The 12,898-nt window shown below is 38.3% G+C and overlaps 1 protein-coding gene and 1 long non-coding RNA gene across 5 annotated transcripts in view; one reads left to right on the forward strand and one right to left on the reverse strand.

The window, feature by feature from the left end:
- Window positions 1–12,898, reverse strand: part of LOC144317222 (uncharacterized) — a 38,669-nt gene that overhangs the window by 20,232 nt on the left and 5,539 nt on the right. For 2 of the 4 annotated variants that reach the window (XR_013383169.1, XR_013383166.1), the window contains exons 2-3: window positions 9,741–9,890; window positions 9,419–9,462 (exon numbers count right to left, since the gene is read on the reverse strand). This is a non-coding gene — a long non-coding RNA (uncharacterized LOC144317222). The remainder of the gene's footprint in view (window positions 1–9,418; window positions 9,463–9,740; window positions 9,891–12,898) is intronic. The other 2 variants (XR_013383168.1, XR_013383167.1) reach the window with 2 other exon arrangements.
- LCA5 (lebercilin LCA5) overlaps window positions 6,525–12,898 on the forward strand; it is an 83,791-nt gene continuing 77,417 nt past the window's right edge. The window contains exon 1 of the mRNA XM_077903294.1: window positions 6,525–6,703. The gene's annotated coding sequence lies outside the window, so the exon portion shown is untranslated. The remainder of the gene's footprint in view (window positions 6,704–12,898) is intronic.

Here is a 12,898-nt window from a genome sequence, read left to right on the forward strand (position 1 = left end):
CTAGTGTACATTCAGAATGTATTCCTTTCTGAAAGTGGTACCAGCTTCGTCTCTTCAGTTCCAACTTTTGCTTCTTCCAAATACCAGTGATTGTAAAGTCCAGCCTTCCTTCTTGGCCTCTTTGATTCTCCTTTTTTCAGCCAAATATTGTTTTAAATTCTTTATTTGTATATGTAATACTTTACAGCAAACCCATGGTCATGACATCTTTTAATACTTTTTTCTACTATAGAAATAATGGAGATAGGAAACTTGGAAAATGTAGAATTGTAGAATCCACCTTCCCCATTGTCCCTAATTCTTATCATTCAAAAACAACCACTATTGACACTTTAATATAACATTTTACACGTTCCACTAACTTCCATTTAAAAATTAGTTTGTTTTTGGGATCCCTGGGTGGCGCAGCGGTTTGGCGCCTGCCTTTGGCCCAGGGCGCGATCCTGGAGTCCCGGGATCGAGTCCCACATCGGGCTCCCGGTGCATGGAGCCTGCTTCTCCCTCTGCCTGTGTCTCTGCCTCTCTCTGTGTGTGACTATCATAAATAAATAAAAATTAAAAAAAATTAGTTTGTTTTTATTAAAGCAATATCAAAACATAGAAGCCCTTTAAAAGAATACAAATGTGTCCATGAGGAACACCTACTTAGCCCCTCCTCCTATTTCCTGTGCCAAGTCTCAGTCCCCAGACATAATCATTTTCATCAGATAATCATGCCCATTGAATATTTTTAAGGGACTTTTGTTTGTTCATTTGTTTGTGGTGGTTATTCTTTACTTTTTAAAAAAGATTTTATTTATTTATTCATGAGAGACACGGAAAGAGAGGCAGAGACATAGGCAGAGGGAGAAGCAGGATCCCATGGGAAGCCTGATGCAGGACTCCATCCCAGGACACCAGGATCATGACCTGAGCCAAAGGCAGACGCTCAACCACTGAGCCACCTAGGTGCCCCAGTGGTTATTCTTTAAAATAATACATTTTACTTCTGTTTCTTGACTTAATGATTTTAGACAGTATTCATTAACTTGTTATGAAAGATGAAGAAATTAGGACAATTCCACCTCTGTTCTTCCCTATTTTTGTTATACTTTTAAATTGTTGATGTTTATGTTTATATTGTCTCATTGTTTTCATTTTAAAAACTAGCTTTTCTAGGCTGTGCTTATAGATTCAGTTGGGAAATGTAAACCAAGGGGAAAGAGAGAAAGAGAGGGACAGGGGAGCAGGGAGGACCCAATTATCTCAGCACTTCTTTAAATAATTGTGCTGATGATATTCCCATGCTGAACATACTCTTGTAAATGCTGCCTCTGAACTTGGAATTTCTCTGGGCCTCCCCTAGAAAGTTTTGGGCTGTAATGTTTCACTCCTCTGTGTGTCCCTTCAGTCTGATCCTGTTTAAGTTCTATTTTCTAGGATTTCCTCAAACATGTGGTCAGTTGCTATCTCCATTCTATGCATCCTCCCTTAATGGTATGTTCTTGATCTTTAAATTAAAAAAACAAAAATTTATTTAATGGATCTTCCATTATTTTACTGAGACTCCGAGAGGCTGGGGCTTAGACGGCTATGTGCAATTCATCACTTAGCAACACTAGGAATAATTTCCCCCATATATCCATTGCTTGGTTTCAGGCATCTTATGAGCCTGATGTCTTACTGATTGGATTAATCAATTTAGATCTTTTTTTTAAATATTTTTTTATTCTTATTTTTTAATTTATTTATGATAGTCACACAGAGAGAGAGAGAGAGAGAGGCAGAGACACAGGCAGAGGGAGAAGCAGGCTCCATGCACCAGGAGCCCGACGTGGGATTCGATCCTGGGTCTCCAGGATCACGCCCTGGGCCAAAGGCAGGCGCCAAACCGCTGCGCCACCCAGGGATCCCATCAATTTAGATCTTAATGAAAATGAAACCATAGGATTGCATCAATATTTATTCAGATACCAGGGATCCAGAGCTCCCCCTTCCTCTTGTCTCTATCTTCTGCTATATGCCCTGAACCCTCTAATTATTTCTTCTGTTAGATCCATTCTTGCCCTAACCACCTACTTATGTGAGTCCAATAAACCCACTCTGCAAAAACCAAAGAAAAATTGAGGAGTAATTGTATCCCATGCCTACTCAAAATTGCTTTCATTGTTTATAAGTATTTTTTTAGTGTCTATTCTCTGTTGGGCCTTATTCTAGGTCCTAGGCATATAGCAGAGAATGAAACAGAGATGAACTCCCACCTTTGTAGTACTTATACTCTAGAAGGCAGGGATATATTATACCCTGTAGAATTATAGTCATTGGCTCCAATTAACTGGCAAACACCAGAAGGATGAAACGTATAATGCTGCCAACTTAAACACTTCATCACAACTCCTAGATGTCTTCTAACAAATTACTAGGTAGTTAGAATCACTTTGGTCTACAGATCAGTGGATATTTAATAATGATAATAATAATCACATTAAAGGAACAAATAAGTATTACAATTCAATCCTTAACATTTGGAAACACCACCAATGTCCTATAACAGAATAATGGGTAAGTAAATTATGACATATATATAAAGTGGAAATATGAGACTATCATAAATGATAGTAATGAAGACTTTTTAAGATAGATGTTGTTACTGTAGTTCCTATTAAGCAAAAAATCATGATATAAAATTATGTATATAGTTTGACTTTGTATGTTAATTGGGCTGCCTTGGCTCAGTGTGTTATTAATAAAAATAGTATCGAGGTGCCTAGATGGCTCAGTTGGTTGAATGTCTAACTCTTGGTTTCTGCTCAGATCATGATCTTGGGGTCCTGGGATTGAGCCCTACATGGGACACCATGCTCTTTTGGGAGCCTGATTGAGGATTCTCTGTCTTTTTCACCCTCTGCTCCTCCCCATGCTGCCTCTTTCCCCCTGTCTCTCAAAAATAAAAGAAATAATTTACAAATAAATAATTTAAAATAGTATCACGTATCCCTCCCCCCCATCACTGCTTTCAACTATGTTCTATTGAATTCAAATGGACATCTTGGATGGATTCCATAAGATTCTGGTTATTTTCAGGTTTTGAAATGTAGCCCAGTTTTAAAACTTCAGTCTCATTTCTGATTCAATCTCTCTTTTTAAAAAATATTTTATTCCTTTATTTGAGAGAGAGCAAGCATGAGTGGGGGGCAGAGGGAGAAAGAGAAGCAGCCTCCCGGCTGAGCAGGGAGCCCGATGCAGGGCTCAATTCCAGAACCCTGGGCTCGTGACCAGAGCTGAGGGCAGAAACTTAACTGAGCCAACCAAGCACCCTTCAATCTCTTTTCTTTCCCCCATGTAGTAGAAGTCAGAACTCTGAACATAACAGAAATAGGGGAAATGGCACAACTAGTTCTGGTGGAAAGATAGGGAAAGCATCCACCTTCTACACGAATGGTCCACTGGTTGTGGTGAGGAGGCATCACTGGCCTCACTCTAGTTCAGCATGTTCGTATCTGAGGCCAGTGCCCCAGAGGATGAGATGATCTCCAAGTATATGAAGTGTACCTCCTTTGGGATAATGTTCAGCTTCACCCAGCTCCCTTTCATTGTGAGGAAGAGAGGGGCAAACTAGACTTCCCTCAATTTGGCTAGGAGTCCATCCTCTCAGTTTCCTCTCTGTTTGTACATCTACCACCCAGCAACCTCCTAGGTAGCCTTGCACTCTTCTGTCTCTCCTCTCACTTGTCACTCCTTTATATGGAATCATGAAACCCAAACATCCTACCATGGCCTTTAAGGTCATGAAGAATCAGATTGGAGCCAGGAGTACTCATGTTCTTCTCAGCTATACTGTATCTTTAAACGTTATTTTCGGTGGTTTTTTGACTCATATCTTTAGTCATTTCTAGAGTAGAAATGGACATTAGTATCTTACAGATGCCCCAATGAACAATGGAAAACTTTCTTAAGAACTGTCTCAAATGCTTTATTCCAATGGCAGCACAAATTTATAAAGGAGCTGCAACAAAGGACAAGACACAAGTCAGGAATCTCGATGCCAGTTTTTCCTTCTTTAAGGCACCTTATGGATCTCTACAAATTCTTCTCTTGGAGTTTCTCCCCTCACCCGCACCCATTCCTTTGGTGAGGTGAGGTGAAGAGAAGAGTTTTTCTGGGGTTGTGGTTGATGGAGTAAGGTTCGTTCTACACTTTTTAGTAAGCCTCCATCGAAGGTTTTGAGTCCTAATTATTTATAGCTTTTAAGAGAATGACCTCAGCTTTAGACTTAGCCACAGTTCTAGGGCAACAGGAAAAATTCCTGGCAGGATTTCATTTAGCAGGGAGACACTCTCCAGTGTCTTTCAAATCTAGTAATTTTTTTACTTCATTATTTGTATTATCTGAAGAAAATCTTAATTCATTCAACTGTTAGGATTTTCCTAAATATCTCGGGTTATGTCATATTTGCTAGGGTCTACCTGACTTCTGTTCCTATTTATTAATTTTGGTGTTAGAAACAAGGTCAAAGGACATGAAATTGCTACCCTATTCTACCTATCATGCCACCTGATCCAGATACCATGACCTTGACCCCACTTCTTTCCTGTCACTAAGAGCAGGCAATCGGTCACTATGCCCTTGATGAGAAGAAACAGAGTTCAGGGATGTCAAACTGGACAAGGGGGATCATGTTTCCCGCTGTCTGATTTCTTGCCTGGGCCTACACAGTTGGGTCCCGTGTTCTTGTCTTGGAATCCAATATAGTGAATCACTAGGTTATTGATCCTCAGCCACAGCCTAGACTTGCCGCAGATTCCTTGTTGCCTCTGAGTGCCCAGAACATTCCGTGCATCAGCTTCACTAAACTCTAATGGTAGGGTGTGACCCATCACTAGTTTGTGCCAACATCAATTCACTAAGATTTCTTTCACCAAGAATAATGACAGCCATAAATTGCAATATTTAAAAATCTGTAGTTAAAACACACATATATACCAGAAAATTTACTGATTTAATCATTTTAAGTATATATTTCAGTGGTATTAAGTATATTTCTATATAGTATATTACTATCCATTTCTAGAACATTTCCATCATCCTAAACAAAATTTGTGTTTCCATTAGACAACAACTTCCATTCCCTCTTCTCTCCAGTTCCTGGTTACCTCTACTTTTTCTCTTCAGGAGTCTGCATATCTTAGTTATTTTATATAATATTAATGTTTTCCCAAGGTTTACTCACCTCCGGATACACTGACCTTTGAGTGTCCAGACTTTTGAAGCAGGAAAATAAGACAGGTTATAGCTAATTTAAGAAAAGTGTACAAATGCATGTTTCCCCTCCTCCCCCAGAAAGAGAGGCAGATCTTGGCTGTGACTACAGTACAAATGTAGAGAACTGAATTTCCTAGGCGTACTAATTTCACGATTTTTGCTATTTGTATTGATTAATAATTTTTTAGTATAAAGGAACTTTACATCACTAGAAGGTCAGTGTTATTTATAAATGGAAGAAGCTATGAAAATTGCCAGAATTTAAACATAGTTATTACATTTTAGCTAGAATCTATTGCATGCAATTTGCATGTAAAAAAGCTAGTTCTCATTTTTTATAAAAAATAAAAACATGATTAAGAGTATTAGCAAGGTGCTAAGGACTACCAACAGACTGAGATGTTTTCTTTCCTGAATTCAAAAAGATTTGAAGCCAGTTACTTAATACTACATTAATAGGCCACTAAAGTGATTTCAAGTACCACTAGTGTTAAGTGGTCAACATTTTGGGCAGCACCACTTTGTACAAATGTTTTACAGTTTTTAAATCATGTTTCCTTTGTGTTTTGTAAGCCCTCCACACTTTACTCAGCTAATTTTTATTAGAAAAATTCCTTATAAGCATGTAGAGAGAAGGAGCTTCAAATAATATCATTTATAATCTTTTTTCTTTTGGAATCTTATTTCCAAAATTATTTTCCTATTGACTTAATTATCATGAAAAAAATTTTCAGGTGCTGTGATCAAAGAAGATTATTTGAACTTACCAAGGCATAAAAGGTTAAAAGAAAAAAAAAAAGGAAAGAAAGATAAGGTGTGTTAATTCTTTAATAATTCAAGATTTCAGTGATCCGAAAGTATTGTGGGAAAAATCACCTGAGTAATTAAGCATGCATCATTTGAATGGATTAAAGTTCAAATCACTGCAAAGCAGCTTATTTTTCATCCATCACCATGGATACAAAAGGACAGCTGAAGTGCAGGCATCTGACATCACAAGCATGCCCAAACAGGCCCTGGAGGAGAGCGATGCAGTGCCAGTGCCACAAAGGACAGAAGAAAAGCAGTGAAGGGAGGGGAGAGAGAGGCAGAAGGAAAGGGTCATTGTTAAGACGATGAATCAGAAGTTCGGTTGGGAGGATTAAATACGGGAGGCTCAAGGCCATCTGAGAAGCTTGGAGACCTGCAGTTGTTTACACAGACCTTTTAATACCTTCTTAGCCAGAAATAGAACCAGAGGGGACGGAGATAGAAGGTATATCAGATCATTCACTACTCCAATGGCAGTTTCGATCATTTATTCTATGTTCTTCTTATGTTTAGGCTTTAATTTGACTGATGTTCAAAAGGTTTGATCTGCCTGGCTCACTTAATATTAAAAATCAATGCGCACATTTACTGAAGACTCCAAATAACAGCTTGAAAGACAATGGAACCAGTGCCCGCCGGACAATAGAAAGTGGTAAATATTGAGGAAAAATAGTTATTTTGGATATTAAGTCTTTTTTATAAACAGACACATTTTTAAATTTTTAGATTTTTTTTATTAACTTAAAATTGTGTTTCCTATCAAAAGGCAGTGTATCTGTTCTCAGGTTGCTGTGTAGCATATAAAGACCTGGACTCACGCACACTGGTTACCAGTGTGCTGGCAAAAGGTTTTCACAACCAGTTCTCTGAGAAGAGCCCTGATTTGTAGCCTTTGCTGATTTCTGTGGTGTAAGTATTTTCACCATGGCTGATTTCCAGTTACCAAGGTGATGTCAACTGGCTCGCAAAATTTCTGAAGATGTAATAATTGGCCCTTCTGAGCCACTGCCAGCAAGCTCTAGCCTATCAGTGACTAGGTTCTGTGCCAGCTCTGACACCAGCTTGTGGTAAGATTTTGAGCACCTCCCTGGGCCTTGGTTTCCCCATCAGATGAAAGGGTTGGAGCTGGGCTTAACTTCTAGTTGTTAAAATTCTGCATAAGTTTGCCCTGATGGTTTGAGAGAGGATTCTTGGAGCCTGCTTTTAGACAAGGGCATCTAAGAGATGCTGAGTTGTTAGGGTTCTACTTCCTCACAACCACTTCAACTTTGCAGGCCCATCCTGACTCTATCATAGGGTATTTTAGTTTTCTATGTAAGGTTCTGTTTGAAGAGAAGCTTTCATTACTTAGGAAAAAAATCAGAAAGCCACTTAAATATTTTTTCTTAAACACCTCCTCTATTTATGAAAATTGATGATTCTATGAAACATAAAATGTAAGTCAAACACCAACATAATGATGTCTGTGGATAGTACTGGACTTTTTTCTTGGTTAAATCTTAAACTGGGGCAGCCCCGGTGGTGCAGCAGTTTGGCACCGCCTGCAGCCCAGGGTTTGATCCTGGGGACCCTGGATCGAGTCCCACGTCAGGCTCCCTGAATGGAGCCTGCTTCTCCCTCTGCCTTTGCCTCTGCCCCCCACCGCCCCCGTGTCTCTATGAATGGATAAATAAAATCTTAAAAAAAAAAAAATCTTAAACTAAACACTGGTTGAAAGAGTCAACCATGCCTGAGATAATTTATAGCCATGGAATCACAGACTTTTTAAAATAAGAAAACTCTTAGACATGACTTCCTCCAGGCATTTTCAAATATGCCCAAAGCGTTCATCAGAATTCCCTCAGAAAATGCCTCTGTGTGTGTACATGTGTGTGCACAAACAGGTGTGTGCACTGAGCACATTGTAACCCACTTGTGGCCCCTTCTCTCCCCACTGCCATGCCCCCTTTGATCGAGAAGCAGCCCTTTGTATGCTTCCTATGGAACCATGCTTCCTGTTTTAAAATATTGGGCTTCCATACAAGATTTCTTTTGAAGTAAGGATTCTGCTGGAGGTGGAGGGGAGGGGTAGGAAGTAAAGACAACTATTAATGCCATTTGCTTTGTTTAACAAACCATAAAACAAGCTTTAAAGAAAAGGAATACTATGTCACCACAACTAGTGACAGGCAGAGTCATGTCTGCAATTCAGGTCTCTAGGTTTCCAGACTATTATTTCCCTTTTTAGAAGCTGACTACCTGGGAACACTACTCCCCATTATATGTCTCTGGGTAAATAATTTAATCCTATGTTGTCCTAGTAGTGTAGTCACAACCCACATGTGACTACTGAAGTACCTGAAATGTGGCCAGACTGAACTGAGATGTGTTATAACTGTAAAATACACATCATCAAATTCTTTGTAAAAACAGCAGTATGAAATAGCTCACTGATAATTTTAAAATATTGATTACATGTTGAAATGATGATGCTTTGGGTATATTATGTCAACTAAAATACATGGTAAATTTAATTTCATTTTTTAAAACAATGTGACTGCTAGACAATTTAAAATTACATATGTGGCTCATGTTATGTTTCTATTAGGCAAATCTGATCTACCTTCAGGGTCAGTTTCCAGACCTATTAAAAGTGGAAAATATCTGCCCTTCCTATTTCTCAGAGTTGTTTACTTTTTAAATTTATATTAAATTAAAAAAATTTATTTAAGTAATCTCTATATCCGACATAGGGCTTGAACTCACTACCCCAAGATCAAGAGTTGCACATTCTTCTGACTGAGCCAGCCAGGCACCCCTCTCAGGGTTTTTTTTTTTTTTTAAGATTTTATTTATTTATTCATGAGACACAGAGACAGAGAGAGAGACAGAGAGAGAGAGAGAGAGAGAGAGAGAGAGAGGTAGAGACACAAGCAGGGGGAGAAGCAGGCTCCATGCAGGAAGCCTGACATGGAACTCGATCCTGGGTGTCCGGGATCTCACCCTGGGCTGAAGGTGGCGCTAAAGCTGAGCCACCCAGGCTGCCCTCAGGGTTGTTTTAAAATCAAAAGAAGAAATCTTTGTGAGAGTGCTATGTAAAATGCTATTCAAATATAAGATCATACTCTGAGGCATTTTAGTGCTTGTTTGGTCACCTATTGTGTTAATTACTCCTTGGAAGGCAGTAAAAGTTTTGTGGAGTTTTTTTCTTTGTTGTTGTTTATAGGTTTTTGGGGGATGAAGGTGGCAGAGGAGGTAGATAATAGTGTAGGCTGCAAACATGATAATGAACGCATTCATTCAGTCTTATTTATATTCTGTGCATGTGCTCAGCCCATCTACTCATCAGCCTCAGTGCAGAGCCATATAAATTGTAGGTGCTACTTACATACAGTGAGAATCTCAGTTTAAGTGATAGACCTCAGAATCCTCCTGCAAAAGAATTTTTCCAAAGGGAAGAGTTAATCATGGCTATCTTGATCAAGAGCTGTCAAAGAAGGTAGTGTCTAATGATAGCACAGTGTCTTATTCAAAGCTATACCAGGCCAGCTCCCTTCTGTGTTTGTGTCATAATGCAAGAGAAATGAAAGCACTGTTTCATTAACTTATATAAAACATCTGGGCATAACAAGTATCTTAGTTCAGGCTGCTATAATAAAAGTACCATAACATGGCCTGGGTGGGTTAAATAACAGAAATTTATTTCTCACAGTTCTGGAGGTTGGGAAGTCCAAGATCGGGAGCCAGCAGATCTGTTGTCTGGTGAGGACCCAATTGCTGGTTCGCAGATGGCTGTCTTGTTGTATCCTTACATGGCAGAGAGCAGAGAGCTAGCTTTTTGGCATCTTCCTATAAGGGTACTAATCAGATTCATGATGGCTTCACTCACATGATGTCATTACTTCCCAAAGCCCCATCTCCTAATACCATCACGTTGGGGACTCGATTTCAACATATAAATTTTTTTTTTGGGGGGGAAGCCCACAACATTTGGTCTGCCATAGCAAGTAACACTTTACTGGGATCCATCTGACAGAGAGTAACATATGGGAATAGGGGCATTTTACTTTCATCTCCAAAACTTGGTTCTAGAACACTAGATCAGTCAGGATACTGTCAGGAAAAGAGAAACCCCACTAGGTTTCTCTTTTGAGAAACAGAAATCCTGCTGTTCATTCTGATTGCTGATACCCGAACATAAACTAATTACTGTGGCCAAGGGGTTTCATGGGGTAGGGGAAGTAGAAAGGGTATGATCAGGTTTCCTGAATTTTCATGTTCAGGTTTGAGCAGGGTATTTAATACAGGGAATTGTTACATAGGTGTTGAAAGTCTAAAGGATCACAAAGGGAATACTGAGATAACCCAGATATTTGTATGTAGAAAGCAGTTAAACTGTATAGTTAAGGGAATAAAATTATTGGGGTTGGGGTCACCAGAGCCTAGGAACTCAGAGAAAAGGCCCCACGGGGTTGGTATGTACATCCCCAGGGGATAGTTTTAGAAATGTGGACTTAGAGCAGCAAAAGATATGTTAGATTAGAGCCAGCTGCTGGTGCTGTAGTATCACTGATAGAATCAGGGGCATTAACAAGGAACTTCTTTCTCACCAACTCCTACCTTTCAACCTTTTCCTAACACCTTCTGTTGGCAGAACCTCACGACAAACCAACTAGCAAAGGTTCTGGAAAATGTAGTTTGTTGAGTCCTAACCCCAGCACTATATAACAAAATATAGAAAGGCAGGTTAGGATTTGATAAATAATAGACACACTTCTGGCATTATTCCAGTTCAGCTCTGGCACTGACATACTTAGTGGTGGTACTCAGTGAATCAGTGACAGCCACCAGTGGAAACTGTTGGGTTCTGGAAAAAAAAAATGGGATAGACTATTGTATGACACAGCAGTGGTCCTGCTATCTTTTCTAGCAAGGACAACCAGTGAAGGTCAGTGTGTTTCTAAGTATGAGACACTCTTTGGGATTTCCCAGAAATTACTGTGAGAAAGTCTTTTGACAGTGGAAGTACTATGAATCAGAAGAAGTCAAAAGACGACAGTATATGGTTGATATTATCTATACTTACAGCCTGGGGAACTTACAATTACCTAGGTTTTTCTTAAATGAGTTTTAAGTTAAGTAGGCCAGACTAGTTTACAAATCTATTTGAATAAAACTGTCATCATCACGTTTGGGGACTTTTTTTGTTTTGTTTTGTCTGGTATTCCTTTTTCTAGTAACAACATTCCAGTTTTCCTTTGGAGAGACATTTCTTTCGACTCCTCTGGAAGAACATGAAAATTCAGGAGATTTGATCATACCCTTTCTACTTCCCCTACCCCACGCAACCTCTTGACCACAGTAATTAGTTTTTGGAGAGACATTTCTTTCAACTCCTCTGGAAGAACATGAAAATTCAGGAGATTTGATCACACCCTTTCTACTTCCCCTACCCCACGCAACCTCTTGACCACAGTAATTAGTTTATGTTCAGGTATCAGCAATCAGAATGAACAGCAGGATTTCTGTTGGACCAATCAGAAAAGAGGTGTTCCTTTCTCCATGGGGTTGCTACTTGAATAGAGTGTAAGTTTGGAGCTTCAGAGTGAATACCTGGCTTTTCCTACAGCCTGTTTGCTATAAAACCAATACATAGGACAGTACATGCAAGATAAAGAGAAAATATATATTTTTAAGAGAAAACAATTTCAATGACATTGAATGTATGGATCTAACCATATTTAGAGATAGGTCTACTTCTAGATTTTTCATTATATAAGTCAATGCACTTTTTAAAAAAATGAATACATTTAAAAAGTTGAAGTAACACAGTGAAAAACACCTACCTATCTCAAGTTTACACTTTGAGGAGTTTTGAAAGAAGAAATACTCTTTTAATCCCACCTCAGTCAAGAAATATCTCATTTACAACACTCTAAAAATCTCTTTCATTCTCTTCCAGTCAATCACTACCTTATCCCCATAGTCAACTGTTCTGATTTTCACCAGTATAAATTGACTCTGCCTGTTTTTGAGCTAATTGTTGGTGGCAATATCAGAATTCTTTTGCTCAACATATCTTTTGAAATTCATCATGTTATTCAGTAGTTAATTTTGACCACCATTACATTGTAAGAATGCACATTTTGTTTGTTTTTGTTTTGTTTTTTTAAAGTTTTTACTTAAATTCCAGTTAGCTAACATACAGTGTAATATTAGTTTCAGGAGTACAATTTAGTGATTCAACACTTCCATACAACACCCAGTGCTTATCACAAGTGCACTCCTTAATCCCCATCACTTATTTCATCCATCTCCCCATTTTTTCTCCCCTCTCTAATCATCATTTTGTCCTCCATTGTTGAGTCTGTTTTTTTGGTTTGTCTCTCTGTCTCTTTTCCCCTATGATCATTTGTTTTATTTTTTTAAATTCCATATATGAATGAAAGAATAACACATTTCTTAACATCACCTAAAGATATAATCACTTGTGTATATATAAAAAAAGGAAAACCCAGAACTCAAAATCATGCTTAGTAACTATTGTTCAACATTCAGTCTTAGAAATTTTTCAGGTATCAAAAGATTATTCATTAATTAAATTGATGTACTATCAATCTAAGTTTTTAAGTTTCATAAGGATTTCAGAAATTATGTTTAAACTGAACTATGAAACGTAATTACTGTTATAAAAATTCGTTGAAGTTATGATTCATTTGAGTTGTACACAAAGGGATATACATTTAAAAAATTTATGCTCATGCTGATAGATATTTGGGTTTCTTCCTATCTTTCCTAATAGGAATCAAATTGCTATAAAAACCCTGTTAATTAAATATTTTTTAGATATATGCTTTTCTTTCTCCTG

This window comes from Canis aureus, chromosome 7 (genome assembly GCF_053574225.1).
Source record: "Canis aureus isolate CA01 chromosome 7, VMU_Caureus_v.1.0, whole genome shotgun sequence".
NCBI lineage: Eukaryota > Metazoa > Chordata > Mammalia > Carnivora > Canidae > Canis > Canis aureus.